The 24546-nt window shown below is 47.9% G+C and overlaps 1 protein-coding gene and 1 pseudogene across 6 annotated transcripts in view; one reads left to right on the top strand and one right to left on the bottom strand.

Moving 5' to 3' along the window:
• BTNL2 (butyrophilin like 2) overlaps positions 1-24546 on the top strand; it is a 1264829-nt gene that overhangs the window by 1150881 nt on the left and 89402 nt on the right. The window lies entirely within an intron of this gene.
• LOC144929335 (E3 ubiquitin-protein ligase TRIM39 pseudogene) lies at positions 19552-23556 on the bottom strand (annotated as a pseudogene).

The following is a 24546-nucleotide window of genomic DNA, read 5'->3' as shown; positions in this document are numbered from 1 at the left end:
AGGACGCCCCATCACTCTCACAGATCTTTGGAGAGAGGCCAGTCCTTGCGTACAGACAGCCCCCCAACCTGAAGCAAATACTCACCAGCAACCGCACACCACACAACAGAACCACTAACCCAGGATCCTATCCTTGCAACAAAGCCCGTTGCCAACTCTGTCCACATATCTATTCAGGGGACACCATCATAGGGCCTAATCACATCAGCCACACTATCAGAGGCTCGTTCACCTGCACATCTACCAATGTGATATATGCCATCATGTGCCAGCAAGGCCCCTCTGCCATGTACATTGGCCAAACTGGACAGTCTCTACATAAAAGAATAAATGGACACAAATCAGACGTCAAGTATTATAACATTCAAAAACCAGTCGGAGAACACTTCAATCTCTCTGGTCACTCAAACTCAGACCTAAAAGGGGCAATTCTTCAACAACAAAAAACTTCAAAAACAGACTCCAAGGAGAGACTGCTGAATTGGAATTAATTTGCAAACTGGATACAATTAATTTAGGCTTGAATAAAAACTGGGAGTGGATGTGTCATTACACAAAGTAAAACTATTTCCCCTTGTTTATTCCACCCCCCTACTGTTCTTGTCAACTGCTGGAAATGGCCCACCTTGATTATCACTACAAAAGGTTTTCTTCGCCCTCCGCCCCCTCCCCCGCCCACCCCTGCTCTCCTGCTGGTAATAGCTCACCTTTCCTGATCACTCTTGTTACAGTCTCTATGGTAACACCAATTCTTTCATGTTCTTTATGTATATAAAATCTCCACACTGTATTTTCCATTGCATGCATCCGATGAAGTGAGCTGTAGCTCATGGAAGCTTACGCTCAAATGTCTTTGTTAGTCTCTAAGGTGCCACAAGTCCTCCTTTTCTTTTTGCGGATACAGACTAACATGGCTGCTACTCTGAAACAGTGTTAGTCTTGCAGATGCAGACTAACACGGCTGCTACTTTGCCATGCCTCCACCCACTTTAACCCAAAACAAACTCAGGTTTTGGGTCAAAGGGGGTAGAGGCATGGAACAGAGTATATAGTGAACAAAAGATTGATTTTAAAAGTATCAGAACAATATTGTGAAAACAGGAAAGTCCTAGTCTTGACAATCTTTCACGAAAAACCCTTGCATTCCAAAAATAGTCACTTTTCTACAGACAATCCTTCCTTTGGAAAAGATTTTCAACTGTGTCTAGAAATCGCTCCCAGGTCAGTGTCTCTCTGAGCGTGGGGTGCACTCATTTGCCCTCCCCTTCCCCTGGGGATGTGTACGAAGCACTAGTTAGAGGGGTACAGAGGAGGTATAAATAAAGATGATTAGGTCTTGACGAATACACATGTGGAGGGTGTGGGGGGAGAGAGACATGACTGATTGTATTGTCCTGAAGCAGTGCACAGCTTCCAAAGATTTGGTGAATGCTTCTCTGGGGGTCTGATTCTGCAAACCAACTTCCAGGAGCATCAGATGTGCATCTGACAAGGCCCTGCTCCCTCCTCATGTCCAGACCACTTGGCCAGTGGCTTGGCATGAGTAACTCTGATGCTGGACTGCCATTTTCCTACCCCTGCCTCTATGTGCATTGTGAGCAGCTGCACCGCTGCACATCCAAGTGGCTAAAGAACCATCAACAGGCTTCACTCTTCTTCACTCTCTGGTCACGCAATTACAGACATGAAAGTTGCGATATTACAATAGAAAAACTTCAGAAACAGACTCCAACCAGAGACTGCTGAATTGCAATTCATTTGCAAATTGGATACAATTAACTTAGGCTTGAATAGAGACTGGGAGTGGTTGAGTCATTATGCAAGGTAACCTATTTCCCCTTGTTTATTCCTTCCCCCTCCCCCCCACTGTTCCTCAGACATTCTTGTTAAACCCTGGATTTGTGCTGGAAATGGCCCACCTTGATTATCGTACACATTGTAAGGAGAGTGATCACTTTAGGTAAGCTATTACCAGCAGGAGAGTGGGGTGGGGGAGAGAAAATCTTTTGAAGTGATAAACACCCATTTTTTCATGGTCTGTGTGTATAAAAACATCTTCACTGTATTTTCCACTTTATGCATCTGATGAAGTGAGCTGTAGCTCACGAAAGCTTATGCTCAAATAAATTGGTTAGTCTCTAAGGTGCCACAAGTCCTCCTTTTCTTTTTGTGAATACAGACGAACATGGCTGCTACTCTGAAACCTGACTACACAGAGTGCTGTCAGTTGCACAAAGATAAAATGGAGAAATGTTGTATGTGTTTAACCTCTTTCAATCAGTGGGCTCTTAAAAGTTGCAAATAATTTCTAGCTCAACCAGAAGTTCGGGGCTTGAGGTAGGAGTCTCCCAGGCATTGTCTTCACTGCAAAAGTGTGTTTACACGGAGATAGCTAACTTGATGTAAAATCCGCGTGGAGACATAGAATAGGAACATAGAATATCAGGGTTGGAAGGGACCTCAGGTTGTCATCTAGTCCAACCCCCTGCTCAAAGCAGGACCAATCCCCAATTAAATCATCCCAGCCAGGGCTTTGTCAAGCCTGACCTTAAAAACTTCTAAGGAAGGAGATTCTACCACCTCCCTAGGTAACGCATTCCAGTGTTTCACCACCCTCTTAGTGAAAACATTTTTCCTAATATCCAACCTAAACCTCCCCCACTGCAACTTGAGACCATTACTCCTTGTCCTGTCCTCTTCCACCACTAAGAATAGTCTAGAACCATCCTCTCTGGAACCACCTCTCAGGTAGTTGAAAGCAGCTATCAAATCCCCCCTCATTCTTCTCTTCTGCAGACTAAACAATCCCAGTTCCCTCAGCCTCTCCTCATAAGTCATGTGTTCCAGACCCCTAATCATTTTTGTTGCCCTTCGCTGGACTCTTTCCAATTTATCCACATCCTTCTTGTAGTGTGGGGCTCAAAACTGGACACAGTACTCCAGATGAGGCCTCACCAATGTCGAATAGAGGGGGACAATCACGTCCCTCGATCTGCTCGCTATGCCCCTATTTATACATCCCAAAATGCCATTGGCCTTCTTGGCAACAAGGGCACACTGCTGACTCATATCCAGCTTCTCGTCCACCGTCACCCCTAGGTCCTTTTCCGCAGAACTGCTGCCTAGCCATTCGGTCCCTAGTCTGTAGCTGTGCATTGGGTTCTTCCGTCCTAAGTGCAGGACCCTGCACTTATCCTTATTGAACCTCATCAAATTTCTTTTGGCCCAATCCTCCAATTTGTCTAGGTCCCTCTGTATCCTATCCCTGCCCTCCAGTGTATCTACCACTCCTCCCAGTTTAGTATCATCCACAAATTTGCTGAGAGTGCAATCCACACCATCCTCCAGATCATTTATGAAGATATTGAACAAAACCGGCCCCTATCCCTTCACCCACTTCTAGACTATACAAAGGACAGCTCTACGTCAGATAACTGAGCAGTATCAACTCAAATAGATCACTTACCAAAGCTCTCCTCTCCTGTATCATGCATGCCAGAGCCAGACTGCTGGGACTTGCTAGACCCCTCCTGAGTGGAAAAGAGGTCCTGACTTGCTGCACCACAGGACAACCCTGCTGTGTGCTCCACATTGTCTTCCAATTCAAACTTCTCATCCACAACTTTGTCCTTGGGGTTGAGTCTACTGTCCGCTGCCTGCAGCCCCGCTAAAGTATCCACGAGGCTCTTGGCGGTGGAGATGGGTTCACTGCTAAAGATGGCAGCCAGCTCCTTATAGAAGCAGCAGGTCTTTGGCATAGCACCAGAGCAACGGTTTGCCTCCCTTGCCTTCTGGTACGCCTGCCTCAGCTCCTTTATCTTCACTCAGCACTGTCCTGTTCATACCCCTTTTCCAGTAAACCATGAGAAATCTGCCCACAGGTATCGAAGTTCCTACAGCTGGAGTGCAGCTGGGACTGCACAGCCTCCTCTCCCCATAGTACCAGCAGATCCAACAACTGCGGGGTACTCTGAGTGGGAGAATGTTTGCTGCGTGGAGCCACCATGGTCAGCTGGGGAGATGATATGTGAGCTCTCCATGCCGAGGAAACAGGAAGTGGAATTTCAAAAATTCCCTGGCCTTTAAAGGGTGTGTACCTGGGTACAGGGCGGTGGAGTTCAAACTGCTGACCAGATCAGTCAGGATGGGCATTTTGGGACACCTCCTAGAGGCCATTTCTAGCAACATAACCAAGCGCGGCGTATACATTAACACTTTCTTGATATAACTTTGTTGCAAATAGCTCTATGCCTTTTGTCGAGGTGGTTTTATTTTGTTGGCAAAGTAGGAGAGTTTTGTTGGCAGAAGGAACACTGCAGTGTGTACACCTCCACTGTTTTGTCAATGAAACCTGACTTTTGCCGACAAAATTATGTCGACAAAATTATGTAGTGTAGACAAGGCTTTACACTAAAAATCACAATATATTCAGGTTGCTTCTAGTCCCAAGAGATCAGTCACTTCCCCCAGATCAGCTGGTACCCTTGATCTTACACCAAAGACCATTCCTGTAGCCAATCCTATAATAAACTATCTAAAGGTTTATTAACTACAAAAATGAAATACGAGAGTTATTTACAGGTTAAAGCAAGCAAATATACACACAAATGAATTACCAGCTAAGATTCCTAAAGATGACAGAGATGTAATAATCTGTCAATTCAAAATGTCTTTTAGGGCAAATGCAGGGGTAGCCCCTGGCGATCCCTACCTTCATTTAATGTCTCTGGCCTGTGAGAGTCCAAAGAGCAAAGAGATGACAAATCTTCTTGTGACCCTGTTTTTTCTTTTACATTTGGCTTACCAGTCCATGAGAAGAGCTTCCTTGCATGGGGCATTTCCAAGGTGTGATAGGGCCATTCACCAATCCTTTGTATTGTGATGTTTCTTAATGTCAAATTTAATCTTGCTAGGTCTCCTTAAAGGGGCGAAGGGGGAGGGGAGGAGGGAAGTTCCCATGCTTGGGTTTACAGGTTCAGAGCAAACATTTTCAAAGTTATAAAGCAAAACTGACATATTTCCTTATAGCATGGAACACAAGTATTACAAGGGAGATTAATGCATGCTGCAATTTATAAGCATTTCATAGAGTCTAAGTATTAAATACATTCATATAAGACTAATATGTATTTTGAACAAAACTAATGTACATGTGAGCTGGTTTGTTTCCAGCTATGAGTTTGTCAGTGCTTAGCTAATGCCTACAGCATTGGTCAGAGCTGGCACTTGGTCTGCCAATGTCATAAAAGGTGGATGACCTGGTTAAAGATGTGTCTTTCATACTCTGCACCCTTGCAAAGCTGGATAGGGGTGTAAACCAGGGACCTCTTGGTGCCAACAGGCAGAGGGCACAGGGGGTGCAGAGGGTTTTGCAGAGATCCTCTGGGTCAGATATAGGAATTGTAGTTAACCGAAGGGTGGCATGTGATGACTCTACCAAGAGCCCATTGGTTGCCATAATCATTGCAAAATATATGTCCAGACACTGTTTAAGTAGTTATATGTCTCTTCTGAAAATTGTGTTCTCAAGGATTTGGGATTAGGGTGGGTCACTAGGAGGTGATTTAGCTCAAGAATATTCCTTTCAAACAAGAGGTTACAGATACTTATTTCTCTGTCTGGTCATGGGTGCTTTGGGTATTGTATGTTTTGGGTATTGTATGTTTGGGTATTGTATGTAGCTACAGACTAGGGACCGAATGGCTAGGCAGCAGTTCTGCGGAAAAGGACCTAGGGGTGACAGTGCACGAGAAGCTGGATATGAGTCGGCAGTGTGCCCTTGTTGCCAAGAAGGCCAATGGCATTTTGGGATGTATAAGTAGGGGCATAGCGAGCAGATCGAGGGACGTGATCGTTCCCCTCTATTCGACATTGGTGAGGCCTCATCTGGAGTACTGTGTCCAGTTTTGGGCCCCACACTTCAAGAAGGATGTGGATAATTGGAGAGAGTCCAGCGAAGGGCAACAAAAATGATTAGGGGATTGGAACACATGAGTTATGAGGAGAGGCTGAGGGAGCTGGGATTGTTTAGCCTGCAGAAGAGAAGAATGAGGGGGGATTTGATAGCTGCTTTCAACTACCTAAAGGGGGTTCCAAAGAGGATGGCTCTAGACTGTTCTCAATGGTAGCAGATGACAGAACGAGGAGTAATGGATTCAAGTTGCAGTGGGGGAGGTTTAGATTGGATATTAGGAAAAACTTTTTCACTAAGAGGGTGGTGAAACACTGGAATGCGTTACCTAGGGAGGTGGTGGAATCTCCTTCCTTAGAGGTTTTTAAGGCCAGGCTTGACAAAGCCCTGGCTGGGATGATTTAACTGGGAATTGGTCCTGCTTCGAGCAGGGGGTTGGACTAGATGATCTTCTGGGGTCCCTTCCAACCCTGATATTCTATGATTCTATGATTCTATGATTTCACAATGGAGCCTGTTTGCCTACTCTGCCAAATGCTCATCAAAAGAAATCTTCAAGAGCAAAATTTTACAGAAAGGAATAAAGAGCAGGCAGGGGTCCTGTTTACAAGTAAAGACAATGAATTTTTGGGATATATCTGGGCGTGACCTACATTGGAAATGTTCCTTCCACTGGGGGAGTAACAGATACACATCTCTATCCAGATATTTGGGTATTCTATATTGTGTTCTCACACTATAGGCCTATTTGCATAGTGAGCCAGATGCTGTTTAAGAGATTTTGAAATCTACAAGAAAGGAAAATACAGGAAAAAACAACCAGTAGGAGGGTGTCTTCTTTAGGAATAAGGACAATGGATTGTCCTGATATATCTGTGTGGAAGCAGACTGGCAGCATATTTGCCTCAGGAACGAAGGATCACAGTCAACCTGGCTGTAAATTGCTGCAAGGATTTTTGGGTGAGCAATACTTAATTAGATAGGAGAGTACCTTGTTAATTGAGACTGGGCTCTAGAGTATGTATTATGATTTTGTTTTAAATTAGGGCTCTCAATTGTAGTTAACTCAAGCAATTAATGCAAAACAAATTAACTAAATTAAAAAAAATTAGTCACAATTAATGGCAGTTTTAATTGCACTGTTAAACAATAATAGAATACCAATTTAAATTTATCATAAATTGGATGTTTTCTATGTTTTAAAATATATTGATTTAAATTACAACACAGAATTCAAAGTGTACAGTGCTCACTTTATATTATTTTTATTACAAATATTTGCACTGTAACAAAGATAAACAAAAGAAATAGTAGTTTTCAATTCCTTTCAAGTACTGGAGTGCAATCTCTTTATTGTCAAAATGCAACTTATAAATGTAGAATATTTTGTTACATAACTGCACTTAAAAACAAAACAATGTAAAACTTTAGAGCCTACAAGTCCACTAAGTCCTACTTCTTGTTCAGCCAATTGCTGAATGCTGACCACTTCTTATTTACAATGTCACCTGAAAGTGAGAACAGGCATTTTCATGGCACTGTTGTAGCGGGCATTGCAAGGTATTTTTGTGCCAGATATGTTAAATATTTGTATGCCCCTTCATGCTTCGACTTGTAGATTGCAAATTGTACAGTGCAAATATTGGTAATAAAAATAATAATTAGGCTGCCAATTAATAACAGTTAATGCATGTGATTAACTCAGAAGAACTCAATACTTTTTTTAATGTGCATTAATTGCATACTAGGGTGCCGTGCTCAGGGGGTGCTGCTGCATGCCTCCAGGGCGGGGGTGCTCCTCCCCGCATCACCCTTCTCCACTGCTGCTCCTCCCTCCCACCCATGGAGCCACCCCAGACCAAGCTACTCCAGACTAGGAACCTGGCTTCACTCTTCTTCACAGAGTGGAAGGGGTGGGGTGGGGGCTGATGTTGGGGTTCCCCCTGCCCCCACCCATGTACCTGGTTACTGCTGAGCTGGGGTCAGGGAACAGGGGGAGCCTGTCTGCTGCTGCTGCCAGCTCAGGAATGAGTGCGGTCGACAGGAGCTGCTGTTGGCTGAAAAAGTGCTCAGGCTTCTGAGTGCTCTGCTTAAAGAGACAACGCTTCCCCAGCGCGCACGCACGCACACACACACACACACACACACTCTTCCCCCAAAGAGCAAAACTATTTAAATAAATGGTATTCTGTTATTGTTTAACAGTGCAATTAAAACTGCGATTAATCACAACTTTTTAAAATCTCGTGATTAATCACGATTAATGCTTTTTAGTCATTTGACAGCCCTATTTTAAATGTAACCATTTGTTTCCAATACTACTTGCTATGACTTGAATCTTGATTCTTTGTTAAATAAAAGTATACGGTGCTTGTTTTCAATACAAAAATAGCTAAGTGCCTTGTGTCAAGCAGCACAGTGACCTGAAGTGTAACGGCTAAACTGGTGTGCACTGTTTCTTTAGAAGCAGCGAATCCGTGAACACTACGAGTGTCCGGTGAACCAGGGGATGGACGCTCCAGGGAGATGCTTGCAGGGTTTGAGGGTTGGAATGAGCCAATCAGTAACGTGAAGTGAGACTGCAGGGCCTAGGGGGCCTAGAGGGCAGTGCTTGTGTTGCCTATGGCCAATGGAGTTGGGAGCTGGCCCAAGGCAGGCGCAGATATGGCTTCTCATGGTAAGGCACACGGCAGTGAAGTGCTCACAACCCTGGGTACACCTGGGAAATATCACAGGAGGCCAGTGGCACAAGGGTGCAACTGTGCCAGGACCTCAGGACTTCTCTATCATGTGCTAGGCTTGTACTGGCCTCTGTAACCGTTGAATAGGGGCATTGCCAGCAGATCAAGGGACGTAATTGTTCCCCTCTATTTGACATTGGTGAGGCCTCATCTGGAGTACTGTGTCCAGTTTTGGGCCCCACACTACAAGAAGGATGTGGAAAAATTGGAAAACATCCAGCGGAGGGCAAGAAAAATGATTAGGGGACTGGAACACATGACTTATGAGGAGAGGCTGAGGGAACTGGGATTGTTTAGTTTGCGGAAGAGAAGAATGAGGGGGGATTTGATAGCAGCCTACAACTACCTGAGAGGTGGATCCAAAGAGGATGGCTCTAGACTGTTCTCAGTGGTAGCAGATGACAGAACGAGGAGTAATGGTCTCAAGTTGCAGTGGGGGAGGTTTATGTTGGATATTAGGAAAAACTTTTTCACTAGGAGGGTGGTGAAACACTGGAATGCGTTACCTAGGGAGGTGGTAGAATCTCCTTCCTTAGAGGTTTTTAAGGTCAGGCTTGACAAAGCCCTGGCTGGGATGATTTAGTTGGGGATTGGTCCTGCTCTGGGCAGAGGGTTGGACTAGATGACCTCCTGAGGTCCCTTCCAACCCTGATATTCTATGATTCGATGATACTACGAATAGGGAGATCAAAAACTGTCCCCTTCTATCCCTTTGCCAGTGCAGGCATGAATCTGGCCCATTGAGCCAAACCTCTTCCAGCCTTAATTTCCAAATCTATACAATGTTTTTGTTGTTGTTTGTATTTCAGTCAATGGACAACAAGGACCACATTGTTCTGAGCTCTGTACAGATGCTGAGCAAACAGACCCAAAGAGCTTACAGCTCAGGGCCCTGATCCTGCAAACCCTTAACATTCTATTAATGGCAAAGGGCCCAAAGTAGATAAAATTATAGTCACGCTAAAGTCCTTACAGGATCTGGGTCTAGGTCATGACAAAAGGCAATAGGAGAATGAGACAAATCAACCAAGGGTTGGAGAGGGAGGATGAGAGAACAGTAAACAACTCTTAGAGATTGTACCTCCTAGGATGGTTGAGAGACTTAATGGATATTGATTCCATTGCTGTGAGATGCCTGAATGAAAGAGAAAATGGAAGGTTTCAGACTCGTTTGTATTAAAGACCTGTGTGTGTCTCTGTCCCTCTCTGTCTGTTTCTCTGCCACAATTAAAACACAGTCATGTGAATTAAGAGTGGGGATGTTGTTATAAATATCACAACATAAAATCTCACTGATTTTATCTTTTCTCCCTGTAGACACTCTGCCAGTTGAACTGGAGGAAAAAAAAGAGAATACTCTAGGATCACACAGACAGGGTGAGATTTCAAGGTGGAGATTATTTTTCAGTTACGAGAAAATTCCCATGAAAATGTTTTCTTGAACTTGTAGCTAAGCCAATGCTGACCATGACACAACCAGTCCTAAAAATAAAAACATTACTAAGACGTGCCCAAGTTGAAGTCGGACAAACAATCCAACCCCAACCTTAACGCTGAGTTCATGCCCACAGCAATGAACGGAAACATTCTCACTATCATCCAAACACCCTTAACTCTGACCCTGGGATTTTCATAGATATTCATACGCATTATATATATTAAATTCATAGGAATGAGTGGACAGGCCACTCACCTCAGGGCTGATCTCTGGCTCTAATACTCTGCTTCCCTCTCTCCTCAGTGAATGTGACTCTGGATCCAGACACGGCTCATCCCCAACTCCTCCTCTCTGAGGGTCAGAAAAGTGTCAGACGGGGAGACAAATGGCACAGACTGCCCAACAATCCCAAGAGATTTGATACCCTGGATCAAAGATTTGATACCCTGCGTGCTGGGCTGTGAGGGATTCACATCTGGGAGATACTACTGGGAGGTGGAGGTGGGAGGTGAAATAATCTGGGCTGTGGGGGTTGCCAGAGAGTCTGTGAGGAGGAAGGGATTGTTCTGCTTTAACCCTGAGTGGGGGATCGGGCTATGGAGCAGTAGTGGGGTGAGTTCCAGGCTCTCACCTCCCCTAAAATTCCTCTGCCCCTGAGCTGGGTCCCCAGGAGGATCCGGGTTTGTCTGGACTATGAACAGGGGCTGGTGACATTTCTGAATGCTGATAATGATGCCCCAATCTTCACTTTCCCACCGGCTTCCTTCAGGGGGGAGAGAATGCACCCCTGGCTTTGGGTTCAGAGTGAACAATCACAGCTCAGACTGTGTCCCTGACACTTGGGGAAAACATCCCTTCTAAAGACCCTGAAATCAACTTCTCTAGCCTCAGACACCCTAATTTCTATGACCCTGGAGAACGCTTGTCTTCCTGAAAGCCTTCTACCATACAATCAGTTTGTATGACCATAAGGCTTGATGGGGCCTCTGAATTGTTAAAGTATAAAGACCAAGATGCTACTGAAATGGAGAAACCAACCGCATTGCTCCAAGAATTGTGCAACCTGTTTGTCACTGGCCTGTGTGATCCTTGAGGAGTGTAGCTGACTGTAGGGGTCAGAGACTGTCAGATAGGAGCTCAGAGAGTGGGAGAATGAAAGTGAAAGAAAGTGACAAGGAGAGACATGAGCCAGGGTGACAGAGGGACTGGGAGATGCTACTGAACGTGATGGTGTCATTCATTATGTAATCCATCTATTTAATTCACTGGTTCATGAAAAGTGGAGCCATTTTAATGCCTTGGAAAAGTGATTTCTGCAAATGTTGCACTTTTTCTCTGTTCTGACCTTACATAATCACTCCCTAAGTGATTGAAGCCCTCATTTTTTTGTTAACTGAACCTTTTTAATAAATATAAAGCTTTTTTCTGCTTGGTGTTTTCCACTCTTTTGAGGGAGCGAGGAGGTGCAGAGGATTTGATTCGCCACTGACCAAAAGACAAGTTAAGAGTAAGGTGGGGTACACTCTATGGGGGGGCAAGTTGACTGGTTTAATCAAGGGGCTGTAGAGCTGCCACCCTCCATAAAATGACCTGCTTATGAACTTGGAAGTGCATTGAAACCCATGTGGATATATATCTTCCTTCTAAACATGGTACTCTTTAAAAGAGTCTGAAATAGAGCTTGTGAGGCTATTTTGGAGTTATTTGGTCAAGGGGTTCCCAAAACATACCCCCAAATACTCTGCTTTTATCATTTTCAGATTTTTATAACACTTTGTTTTAGAATTAGGAATAGCAGATTTAAATTAAAGCTCAGGAAAAACTTGCTAACTGTAAGAACAGTAGGACAATGGAACAGTGTCTAGGAAAGTTGTGGAAGCTCCTTCACTGGAGGTTTTCAAAAGGAGGCTGGATAGCCGTCTGTCTTGGATGGTTTAGACACAACAGCTCCTGAATCTTGGCAGGGAGTTAGCGTGGATGACCCTTTTAGTCCCTCCTAACCCTGTGATTACCTGAAACAAATCTAGATTTCTGACCGTCCAAAAATGTGTCCCATTGGACTGCCCCTGAGATCAGCTTTTCAATGGCATGAAAGACCAGTTTAGGAATATCTCAGAACGTAGTGAGCTGCCAAAGTTTTAGTATCTATGTGAGCAAATGTTTCCTCAGAAACTCCTTTGTCAAGAACACCCATGGCACCATGTACTGATTTGAGGGAATAGGCAGTGTTCTTTGAGCTCAGGGACAAGGAGTTCATTCCTCTGCTCAGGTGATTTGCATGCTGTGCATATTGGCACTCTCAGCTTGCCTTTCTGCTTGGTGTGCGGGTGGCACAGATGACAGTGAGCCACCCCATAGGACAGCTGGGAGGGGAATCTGCTGCTCTGGCTCGTGGGGTATTTCACAGTTACAGAGCCTGAACAGAGTCCAGCCTGTACTCTAATCTCCTAGCACACTCTTGGGGTGAAGACCTATTGTCTAATACCTCCTCTTGAGAATGGGGACCCAGTGTCTGACTGCCTAGACTCTCTGGGTGCAGTGCTGACACCTCAGCCTGCCTCATGCTTAAACGCGCCCTTTCCCAGACCCCACCCAAAAGGTTTGAGGCTCCTGGATTACAGTTTAACTCTCAGGGGCACACCGTAGTGGTGTTCCTGCAACAGATCAGGATTCCTGTGTCACCCAGTGGTGCCCTGCTCTCACTCTGGGCTGTGCAGTGCATACAGAGAAAGGCCAACAAATACTTTATTTATTTAATGGTTATGGGTAGACAGCTTAGAAAGATGAAGTCCGACAGAGGAGCAAGAAGGTCAGAGGTGCTGGGATCTTACAGAGAAATCGACAACAGCTAGGAAATGTTACACTGGACAATGCTTTCCTACCACATTACTCTGGGCAGCCTCCTCTATGGGAACTGTAGTGTGAGCTCTGTGCTGCTTGGATCTGTCACAAATCTCACAGTTGGGATCTGATTCTTCTCACAGAGCAGTTTGAAATCTCGCCCTTGACTCACACACTCTCCCTTCTGGCTCTTCTTGCTTTTGTAAACATGAGTTCTTCCCTCAGGGCTCCTATTACTCCAGGCCCCGCCTGTAGCTGGTAGCAGGGGCATGGTCAGATAAAGGGCATGGCTCAGATGCCACACTGTGCCAGCTCCTGGTGCTGGTTTGGCCAGAAGTTCCTTTGCCCAGCAGTGTCATTGCAATGAGGATGGGAGAAGTCTCGTTCTGATTCCTCTCCCCAGGACTTGGTGATTCAGGCTCAGCTCAAATGGTGCTCACAGTCTGTAGAGACCAGATCCTTGGAAGCAGCTTCCACTTGGAGATTTTTGGCTGTGCTTAGAAATACCCTGGGATCTCTCTGCAGAGTGGAAAGAATTTCACTCTCCAGAGCCAGTAATGGAGCAGCAATTAGGCAGGTCCCCTCCTGCCACAGGCTTGTTGTTACTCAGCTGGAATCCCCAGACAGCTGTCCTGAAAACCTGGTCCCTCTGGTATTGTGCAGGAGCAGATTTAAAGAGACATACCCTGGGAGCCAATGATCCAGGATGGTGCAGCCTGGACTTTGTGCAGTAACAGGATGGGAGTATATAAAAACTGTAAAGTTTCTAACCTGAAGGTTTCTGCCTTTTCTTTTCTCCTTCCAGCTATTCCTTTTCTTTCCTCTCACTTGATTTCACCTTCACCCTTTGCCTTGCTTCTTTCTTTCTACTGTATCCCCTTCCCTTATTATTTCAAATCTTCCATTCTCCTGCTCTTTCCTCTCCCCAGCTGCCCCACCTATCTTCCTCTTCTTGGAGTACAAGAAAAAAAGACTGCCTCCAGCTATAAGGAAACAAAGGACACCTCATCAACCAGCAGTGAGGAAAAACTGTCTCTGACCCTAAGAAAATGGAATGAGATGGCATTGCAGTACAGAGCTGAGCAATCAGCCAGTAGGTCAGGAACTGACAATAGTGACAAAGGAACACAAAGGATCAAATGCTAAACCCCTCTCAGTGGCTGAAAGTTCATCTGGTGGCAGGTCACAGGCCACTGTGGAAGGTGCTGGAATCTCAGCCTGGTCCCTAGTGGGGCAGGTGTCACCATCATACACAGATATAACTAGCAGGACCTGCACTGACTGGTTCCCTTTGTCATCGGTCTCAGCAGCAGAGGCCAATGACTCAATGGCTAGTGGAATCAGAACTTTCATCTCAGCTTTAGAGAGAGATTTTCCCCAGGTCAGGGTTGAAGTCCAATGGCTGTGGGCAGCGTGCATGAGGGGAGCTGGTTAGAAGGCTCCTGCACTGCACAGTGTGTGGGATAAACAGATACGTCCAATCCACTAGGCTCTCAGGACACTTGTCTGTTCCAGCTGCAAGATGGTGATCTGGGAACAGACTGAGGAGACCTGATAGTGTCTGGGGAGCAACCACCTGGGACCAGGAGTGGAAACTCAACTGTGGTGGGAAAGGAGCAATGACTAGACATGCTACTGCAGATATATTTAGTTCAACTGGGTACAATGCTGTTGACTGAAGTCATGCCAACAATCAAAAACCAGTATAATTACATCACTTGTGCATGTTCACAGAATGCTTCTTCCGTCGGCAGAGCGCGTCCACACTTAGTGCTCAACAGTAAGAGCAGTGCACTGTGCGTGGCTATCCCACTGTGCTACTCAGCACCTTCTGCAGCTAGGAGTTGTGGGAACACAGAGTGGATCGCAGTGTGTCATGAGTGCAGGCTCAACGTCCCATGATGCAGTTTTTCCCACCCTATCATTCCATGGGCTTCCAACTGTGTTTCATGGCATTTTTCAATGGTCCCTGTTTACTGTGTGCCCGCCATCTCTCTCTGAAAGGATGGATCCTGCACTGCTCTCTACCGTTGTGGTCACTGTTATAAACACATCATGGATGGTCATGTAGCATATCATGGACTCCCAATCTGGACAGGAATCAGAGTTCCCTGACCTGCTATGTGCCATGGAAAGGAACAACACAAGATTACTTTTAGCATTCATGGAGCAGCTGCATATGGTGGATCGTCGCTTCTGGGCTCGGGAAACAAGCACTGAGTGGTGGGATCATATTATGTAGGTTTGGGATGATAGGCAGTGGCTGCACAACTTTTGGATGTGGAAATATGGCCAGTTGGTGAAGCTTCCCCTAGGGGAATCTATCCCCCTGTCCCGCCCCTTCCTCTGGTGGCCCTGCCCAAGCTCTGCCCTGCCCCACCCCCACTCTGCCCCACACCCTGCCCCTCTCCACACCTTGCCCATGCTCCACCCCATGGCTTGCTACCACTTGGCCCCCTTGCCTGCCCCTCACCGTCACTCCTCTTGTCTGCTGAGGAGGAGAGGAGCAAGCAGAGGGCAGAAGAGGCCTAGGGGGAATGGGTGGAGCTGTTCAGCCACCTCCCCACTGAAACCCTTTTCCCACTGCTTGCTGTCACCATTCACTCCTCTCCTCCTACTCAGTGAGCAGTATGTGGTGGGGACCTCAGGGGAATGGGCAGAGCAGAGCCAGGAAGGGGTGGAGTGAGGGCAGGCCTCAGAGGGAAGAGTGGGACCTCAGGGCGGAGTGCAGGCGTGGCCATGGCCCAGGTGTCGCTGTTCACGTGTGGTGGATCAGCAGTTTTGGGAGGCTTAGCCTCTCCTGGCCTATGATCCCTGCCGCCCTTGTGTGGAAAGTCATCTTCATGGAACTGTGTGCAGAGCTTGCCCCAGCACTGAAGCACAAGGACACCAAAATGAAAGTTGCCCTCTGGGTGGAGAAGCACATGGTGATCACTCTGTGGAAGATGGAGACTCCAGACTGTTACTGGCTGGGCATGAATTAGTTGGGAGCTGGGAAGTCCACCACTGGGGCCACATGAATGCAAGTTTGCAGGGCCATTAATCGCATCCTGCTATGAAGGACTCTGACTCTTGGCAATGCGCATGAAATAGTGGATGGCTTTGTGGCATTGGGGTTCCCTAACAGCAGCAGGGCGATAGATGGCACACTGTAATGGTCCCTCGCTCTCCCATGGTGAGGGAGGCCACTCAGTCCAGTCCCATCTGGCCAGGACCAGAGTCCGCAGGACAGTCAAGAGCCCACAATAGGGCTGAGCGACCAACAGTCACAGGCCAGCTTTAGCCTGGGCTTGGGAGGCTCAAGCTGCCAGCCCTTAAACAGGGTCTATAACTGAACTGGTCCCCGGGCTTGAGGAGGCTCAGGCAGCCAGCAACAAACAATCTCAGGGCTGGCTTTAGCCTGGGTGGGGCTCAGGCAGCCAGCAAACAAACAGTCTGCAGGTGGGCTGGGGCCTGGGTTTGAGGAGTCTCAGGCGGCCAGCGAACAAACAGTCTGCAAAGGTGACTGGTAAAGGAAGCTCCTTCTCCAGAGCAGGAGCTTCTCAGAAAAGTGTAGGGAGTTAGCCACCCAGGGTGGGGTGGCAGGGGGACGCGGCCCCACCCTACTCCACCATGTCCCACCCCAGGGCCCTGGCAGGGGCAGGATCGGCTGCCCCTGCGTCGGTGGGGATCCAGCCGCAACACGCCGACTGAGCCACAGCCCCTGGGGCTGCCCCTGGGCTACTTCCTGCCTCCCCGGGGGTTGGTACCTGTGGCCTTCAGGCCTCTTCCGGCTCCTCGGGGTACACAGCAGCAGGCTTTCTGGGCCAGTTGGTGTAACAATCAGTGAACCCAAGTTCCCGGGTTCCCTGAAGACGTTCAATGAGTGCTACTTTTTCACCATCACTCCCAGGATCTATTTTCCATCCAACTCCACACTCACCCCCACTCTCCCACTGTGGGCCTGTATACAAAATCAAACTGCCTGCCCAGGTATCCGGTTACTGAACAGAACCGCCCCAGCACAGCTAACACCGTGGCATGGTTTGCAGTAGAATAAAGTTCTGATAAACGTTCCCCTTCCCCCCAAGTCTTGCAGGGTCCCACAGATGCCCTGTGAGGCAGTGCAGCTAAGGGCACAGATGGGACCTTGATCAGTTCTGTCTGTACTGAGGATTCTGAGAGCCACATGTGCTTAGTGGCTCCCCCAAAAACAGAGAGTGCAGGGGGCACCCACACCCAGGGATCGGCACCACCATGTTATGCGATGGACTCTTTGCAAAATTACTGAACTTAGTGATGGACACTGGGGGAGGGGGGGTTATGTCATTCAGTCATTCAACGTTTTTTTGAAAAATTATCACGGACCTCAAAATTTTTACCATGGACACTTGGGTCTGTGAATGGACACATTGCCTACCCCTGTTCACACCTCTCCTAACACCATTCCTCCCTTCCCTGACTTCAGCTTTCTCTGTTCCTGGATCCCTCCCTTCTGCCCACTCAACCCTTCCCTGGGATCTCCCCATCCACTTCTCAGAGCTCCACCTCCATATACTGGGGTCTCTTCTCTTTCATTTCTGCAAGGGGCTCTTCCTACTTGTGGCCTTCCCCCCCTCCATTATATACCCCTCCCCCAAGTCTTCCTCTTGTGATCTGGGCTCTTCACTTCCTACTGCTGCAGCCTCCCATCCCACTCCACCCTAGTGTAAGCGGGGGAATGGTCCCGCTATTGTGGGGAACTTTCCTGGCTTATACACTACCCCAATGGAATTGACTTGAGAAAGGATCTGAGTCCTCACTCCTAGTCCCTTTACACAGAAGCCTGCCTAACCTCAAGGGCTCCCCTTCCACTCTCCTGTGTGGCAGAGTCCTCATAACCCCCAACATCACTGGGTCAAGGATTCCTGGGGGGCTTGACCCACAATCTTGTCATTGTCACTTAGGACAAAGGCTAGAGTGTCCCCACTCTGAGGTATTCTCTCCACTCTGGACACTTCCCTGACCCACTGATCATTATATACATTTCATAGCAAATACAATTTACTGAACAGCAACAAATTAAAAAATATAAGGTGTAAAGATGCTGCCTTTGGTGTGACACTTCTGAGATTATCAATTCAGGACAAATTGCTTCAAGCAGGGGAATTACAGCCCAAGGTTGGGGTTTCTCCACTTCTAAGGCACACCAAACCAGCCAGACAAAGAGGACTTTGGTTTCACCCCACTGGCTAACCATAAGTCATACAAGCAATTCCCTTAGACACTCCAGTTTCCCAGTATCACCACCAGTGCCACTCATTATGGGGACGAATGGTTATGAAAACCAATACCCCAATAAAAGAAAAAAGGTTCTCTTGATCCCAAAGGGCCAAGCCCCAGACCCAGGTCAATATACAAGTTAGATCTTACCCACAAATCATGCTGTTGCCAATCCTTTAGAATCTAAAATCTAAAGGTTTATTCATAAAAGAAAGAAATATATATGAGAGCTAAAATTGGTTAAATGGAATCAGTTACATACAGTAATGGCAAAGCTCCTGGTTCAGGCTTGTAGCAGTGATGGAATAAACTGCAAGTTTAAATTGAGTCTCTGAGTACATCCATATCTGGGATGGGTCATACAGTTCTTTGTTCAGAGCTTCAGTGTAGCAAAGTTCCTCCAGAGGTCAGAAGCAGGACTGAAGATAAAATGGAAGGGTTTTCAGGGCCTTTTATATTCTCTGCCTGTGGAAGGACCCCTTTTGTTCTTACTGCGGAAAATGACAGCAGCAAGATGGAGTCTGGAGTCACATGGGCAAGTCACATGTCCACCATGCATGACTCAGTTTGCAGGCCAACGCCATTGTTTACGTGTTAGTTTGAACGTTCCCAGGAAAGCTCAGATGTGGACTGGCATCTCCCAGAGTCATTGTCAGTTACCTGTTTCTTGATTGGGCACTTACTGAGAACAGTCCTTTCTCAAGAAGCTGACCAAAAGCTTCACTAAGGCTACTTAGAATCAAAACACACTGAGATACAAGTACATAGCCAATATTCATAACTTCAACTACAAAAATGCTACACACATACAGACAGCATAACCATAACCAGAAAATCATAACCTTTTCATAGACATCTCACACAACAACCTTTGTACAATATTTGCTGCAAATATATAATAGTGGTTGCAACAATGATCTATGTGGTCATAGTTTATGTCAATAACGTCACATAAGGAAAAAATGGAAAAGCTTAAAGGAAACAAGTAACCCCACTCTGTGGCACGGGGACGTCACAACCAGCGTCTCTGGAATTTACGGGCAGTTCACAGTCTGTTCCTCACACGTCCCAGGCCTCCTGCCCAGGCCCTGGCTGTGCTGCAGGGATGCTGCGGGTCGGACACTTGCTCTGGCGGTGACCGGTGCTGGGGAGAAGGTGGCAGGACCCATCTCCCCAGCATCGGCCCCCACATCAGGGTGATGGTTTGCTGCCAACTCTGGCCTGCAATGCCTTTTGGCTGGTGGGGTCTTACTGCACTGGGCCCGCTGCCCAGGGTCCTCCTCGCTCTCCCCAGCTGCTCTCCGGACTGCTCCAGCCCCAGTCCCAGCCCCAGCCCCAGCTTCACTCTGCCCCAGCCCCAGCCCCAGCCCCAGCTTCGCTCTGCCTCAGCCCCAGCCCCAGCTTCACTCTGCCTCAGCGCAGCTGCTGTTCTGCCCCTGGCGCAGCTCTCTGGGCTGCTCCTCTGGCTCTGGCTGCCGTGGCTCTGCTCCCAGCACAGCGCTGAACCCTGGCCTGCTTCTCTCGCTCTGGCTGTTGTGGCTCTAGCTCGGCCCCTATGGGCAGACAGAGGATGGGACCCCGCTCTCCTTACTCCCTCATTGGCCTGCCTGCTTTGTCAATCAGGCGGATCTGGAGCATTTGCCTCTTCCCATTGGTCCTGGGGACTGTCAGTCCAAGGTCTTGGTTTCTCATCTGCAATTCCCCTTTCCTTTGTTACTGGGAGGGCCAACCAAAAATCCTCATTGAGTTTCAGTAAGGGGACAACAGTCCCCCTTACATCAGCAACAGCAGCCACCCCTGACATTGTGTCTACACACATCTCTGCCTCTGCATGCCCACAACCCAGCAGCCTACATCCCCCCTCTGCCCCTCTCCTCTCCCCTAGCTCACAGGCTTGGTGCTGGGAACTGCGGGGGAGGCGGTGGCAGGCAGATGATTCCCCAGGCCATCCTTATAGGAACACACCTGGGGGCTGGTCAGCGCTGGGAGGGGACAGGCTCCTCCATGGGTGTCACTGTCAGGAACAGAGATTCCCTCCAGCCTGAGCTGGGACTGGGCAGATTATCAAGGGAGATGTGTTTCTAAATCCCTCTTTGTAAACTCTAAGTATAAAAATAAGGGTGGAGCGTTCCGGAGAAAGTGTCAGTGAAAGTGAAGAGATGGGACTTGTCAGTCACATTGTAAAATGAGACCTCTCCTGCCTCATAGTCCAGGAAAATCCCTACCCGGCTGGGCCTGACGCTCATGGACAGTGGCGTTAAATGGGAGGTGAGGGCCTTATATTCCTTATATCTCAGACACACTGTCCAGAATCCATTCTCAGGTGATAGGTAAATCTTCCCCTTCCTTGTCACAGATTCTGTACAAACCCCCAGAGTCCAGTTTGTTTTGTCTCCCACCTCCACCTCCCAGTAATGCCTCCCTCCTGTCAATTTGTTAAAGCCCAGGACAATGGGATAAGTATCAAATCTCTTAATATTGTCAGGCAGATCCTGTTGTTTGTCTTCGTATGTCACAGTTTTCTGATCCTCAGACAGGATGAGGCTGGGATGAGCCGTGTCTGGATCCAGAGTCACATCCACTGGGGAGAGAGTCACAGAGTCAGTGCTGGAGGCAGGGGCTGGTCACTGGGATCAAAGGGAAATTAACCTGTGTCCCCATTAATTGCTGTGACACAAGGTTGCTGGCCATTTAAGGAGAGTCAGGGCCCCATCTAAGGCCAAGGGGGCAGGGGAAGGAGAGGAGATGGAAAGAGGGGCAGGTGCTTGTGAGGGACATAGGAGAGGGGAGGAACAAGCACCAGGGAAGGGGAGCAGATGGGAAGGGAAGGGGGAGATCTCCATGGAGTAGTGGGAGGGACGGGTCAGGCATCAAGGAATCAGAAAGGATAGGAGGGGAGTAGTGGGGGTTGCAGAGAAGAGAGGGATAAAGGCTGGCAGAGGAAGGGGACAGATGTCAGGGAGGCAAGGGGGGAAGGGCAGGCTGCAGGAACAAGGGTGGTGGTGGTGAGGGAAGAGGAAAGACAGGTGCCAGGGGGCAGAGGGAAGGTGCTCAGGGGTGGGGCAGGAGGTAGGAATTTGGGGCAGTAGCAAGGGACCTGGAGGGGCAGGTGCTGTGGGAGTTGCAGAGAGGGGTGGGTGCCAGGGGGACATGGAGGACATTGCAGTGGGGTCTAGAGGCCACTCAGGCTAGTTCCCTGTTGTGCCAGGCACTACACAGACAGAGGTGGATCTTTGCTTATGTCTGAGTGACTGAGGAGCACAGATCCCAGTGACTGCACAAAAAGAGCTTAGGCCTAAGTCCCTGGTTTCAGCTCCACTATGATGTGATCTTTGAAAAGTCATGGAAGACAGAAGAGATTCCAGAAGACTGGAAAAGGGCAAATATAGTGTCAATCTATGAAAAGGGGAATAAGGACAACCTGGGGAATTACAGACCATTTAGCTTTCAGAGTAGCAGCCGTGTTAGTCTGTATCCGCAAAAAGAAAAGGAGTACTTGTGGCATCTTAGAGACTAACAAATTTATTTGAGCATAAGGTTTCGTGAGCTACAGTTCACTTCATGGGATGCATGATGGAGCAAATAATTAAACAATCAATTTGCAAACATCTAGAAGATAATTAGGTGATAAGTAACAGTCAGCATGGATTTGTCAAGAACAAATCATGTTAAACCAACCGGATAGCTTTCTTTGACACAGTAACATGCCTTTGGATGGGGGGAAGCGGTAGATGTGGTATATCTTGACTTTAGTTAGGGTTTTGAAACTGTTTCGCACGACCTTCTCATAAACAAACTAGGGAAATACAACCTAGATGGAGTTACTATAAGTTGGGTGTGTAACTGGTTGAAAAACAATTCCCAAAAAGTAGTTATTGTTGGTTCACAGTCATGCTGGAAGGGCATAATGAGTGGGGTCCCGCAGGGATCAGTTCTGGGTCTGGTTCTGTTCAATATCTTCATCAATGATTTAGATAACGGCATAGAGAGCACACTTATAAAGTTTGCGGATGATACAAAGATGGGAGGGGTTGCAAGTGCTTTGGAGAATAGGATTATAATTCAAAATGATCTGGACAAACTGGAGAAATGGTCTGAAGTAAACAGGGTGAAATTCAATAAGGAAAAATACAAACTACTCCACTTAGGAAGGAACAATCAGTTGCATACATACAAAATGGGAAATGACTGCCTAGGAAGGAGTACTGCAGAAAGGGATCTGGGGGTCATAGTAGATCACAAACTAAATATGAGTACCAGAAAAAGAAAAGGAGTACTAGTGGCACCTTAGAGACTAACCAATTTATTTGAGCATAAACTTTCGTGAGCTACAGCTCACTTCATCGGAATACATCCGATGAAGTGAGCTATAGCTCACGAAAGCTTATGCTCAAATAAATTGGTTAGACTCTAAGGTGCCACTAGTACTCCTTTTCTTTTTGCGTGTAAGCAGTGTCAGGATGAGCTCCACCCTGACATCTGGTGGTGAGGTGTGGCAAGTTGTGGAAGAGAACTTCAGGGGCCGATCTCATTTGCATAGGCACACCCACCCCGCCTAGAATGAGAATACCAGAAGTGGGGGTGAGTGAACAAATAGAATATATATATTCTACACAAATGCCAACCTTCTACAACTACAGTATCTGCTTTGTGAATATTGGCAGGCCGGCTGGCTGCCCACAGCCATGTAGTTATAATTGTAGGAGGCAGCAGCTGAGGATTAATGAGTCAAGTGGCCCTATGATGGCTGCAGAGGATGGCAGAGAAGAAGGGCTGTCTCTGTCTGCTCAGCTGAGTGAGTCCCAGGGCTGCCCTGAGCTCTGCTCCCTTAGGGCCAAACTCCTAAAGGCCAGGGCAACATCTGCCCACACTGAGCCCGGTGCCCTGGGTGTGGATGTGCAGAGAGCACCTCTGAGGATCTGGCACTCCTGAGGGCTGTCTGCGTCTGCAGTTACTCAGCGTGGTTTGTGGGTATGATGGGGCAATGGACTCACATGCAAACACTGCACACCCATTGTAAGAGTATGTCATCTCCTTCTTGCCCCCAGAGAGCCCGGGGGTGAATCTGTGCCATGGACCATGGGACAGGAACTGTCCCCTGGTATGCTTCACTGTGATCCCCACCAGAAACATTTCCCGCTCCTGGTACCATGGCACCATCTCGGAGCAAACAGCCAGAGGAGATTGTAATATCAGCCTATAGCTTTTTGGCCCCTCACCCTGGGAACACTGCAGGGGGAAGGGCTCGGGGAAGGATAAACCCAGACACCCACCTGCCACTCTGTGGTTTTCTCCTCCTCTTCAGATGTCAGCTCCAGGGCCTCCTCCAGCTCCAGCCTCAGAGGGCCCAGGGCTTCCTGGAGTTTCACCTGCAGGGGCACCATGTGTGATAGCCATTAATCTGCACATCTGATGGGTGGAATTTGCAGGAGGCAGGGCCAGATGAAACAGGGGCACTACAAACCCATGTCTAGGCCCCAGCTACTGGAGTTATGTGATAAAATCAGGCTTTTGGCTTTCATTAAAAAGAGAATGTTTCAAACCTTCTGGGTTGCAAAGAAAATATTCAAAACATGCCCCAAATGTGACAGACACAGCGATTCCTGCCTGAGTCTGTAGAGAGCCTGAGCCCAGTGCCATGAGAGGGGACGGCTCCATTTATGTGTATGGAACATTGACACCAAGCCTCACTGCTCTGGGGGACAGCCAACCCCTCCGCAAAAAGAGGGGCTTTGTGTGGCAGCAGGGGGTAGGTCATATGACTCAGCTCCCCCATCCAATCATAGACACCTTGGCTAATAGATGGGGGGGGCTCCCTGAGCCTTTTCGAGTATCTCTCTCTCTCAATGGGAGGGAGAGGATTCTTGCTGTTGATCCTGTGGGAAAAAAGGACACCCAGCCCCTGGGATTCCCAAGGGGAGGGAGCCCCCAGCCTCTCCTCCTGCTTGTCTAAATAGGTTCACAGGCTCCACCCGCAGCAGACAGCCCTTGTGTGGGTGGCCCCTTCCACAACTACTGCTAATGGGGCCAGGGCCGCGACAGGGCCCCTTGTCAGCATGTTGCGGCTGGGGTGCCTCAGTCCAGCCCTGTAAGAAATGCACATTTCAATAGCAAAGCCAGGAGAATAACCTGGGCAGAGGCAGCAGCGTCAGAGCGGCACGTTCTGAGGCATTGTCTGGCTGAGACACTGATCCTGGGGGAGACTCTTCCCCACTTGTCTGCTCTGCTCCAAGATTTCTCAGAAACGGAGGCGTTTAGCTGAAGTTTGAGGACACTGAGCCAAGCTGCAGCCTTTCAGAACCGAGTGCTCACCTGGGCAGGGGAGGCCTCAGAAGGGAGATGAATGTATGTTTATGGGCATTACCAATCAGTCA

This window comes from Lepidochelys kempii, chromosome 14 (assembly GCF_965140285.1).
Source record: "Lepidochelys kempii isolate rLepKem1 chromosome 14, rLepKem1.hap1, whole genome shotgun sequence".
Lineage (NCBI taxonomy): Eukaryota > Metazoa > Chordata > Testudines > Cheloniidae > Lepidochelys > Lepidochelys kempii.
This window is presented reverse-complemented; position numbering and strand designations above follow the sequence as displayed.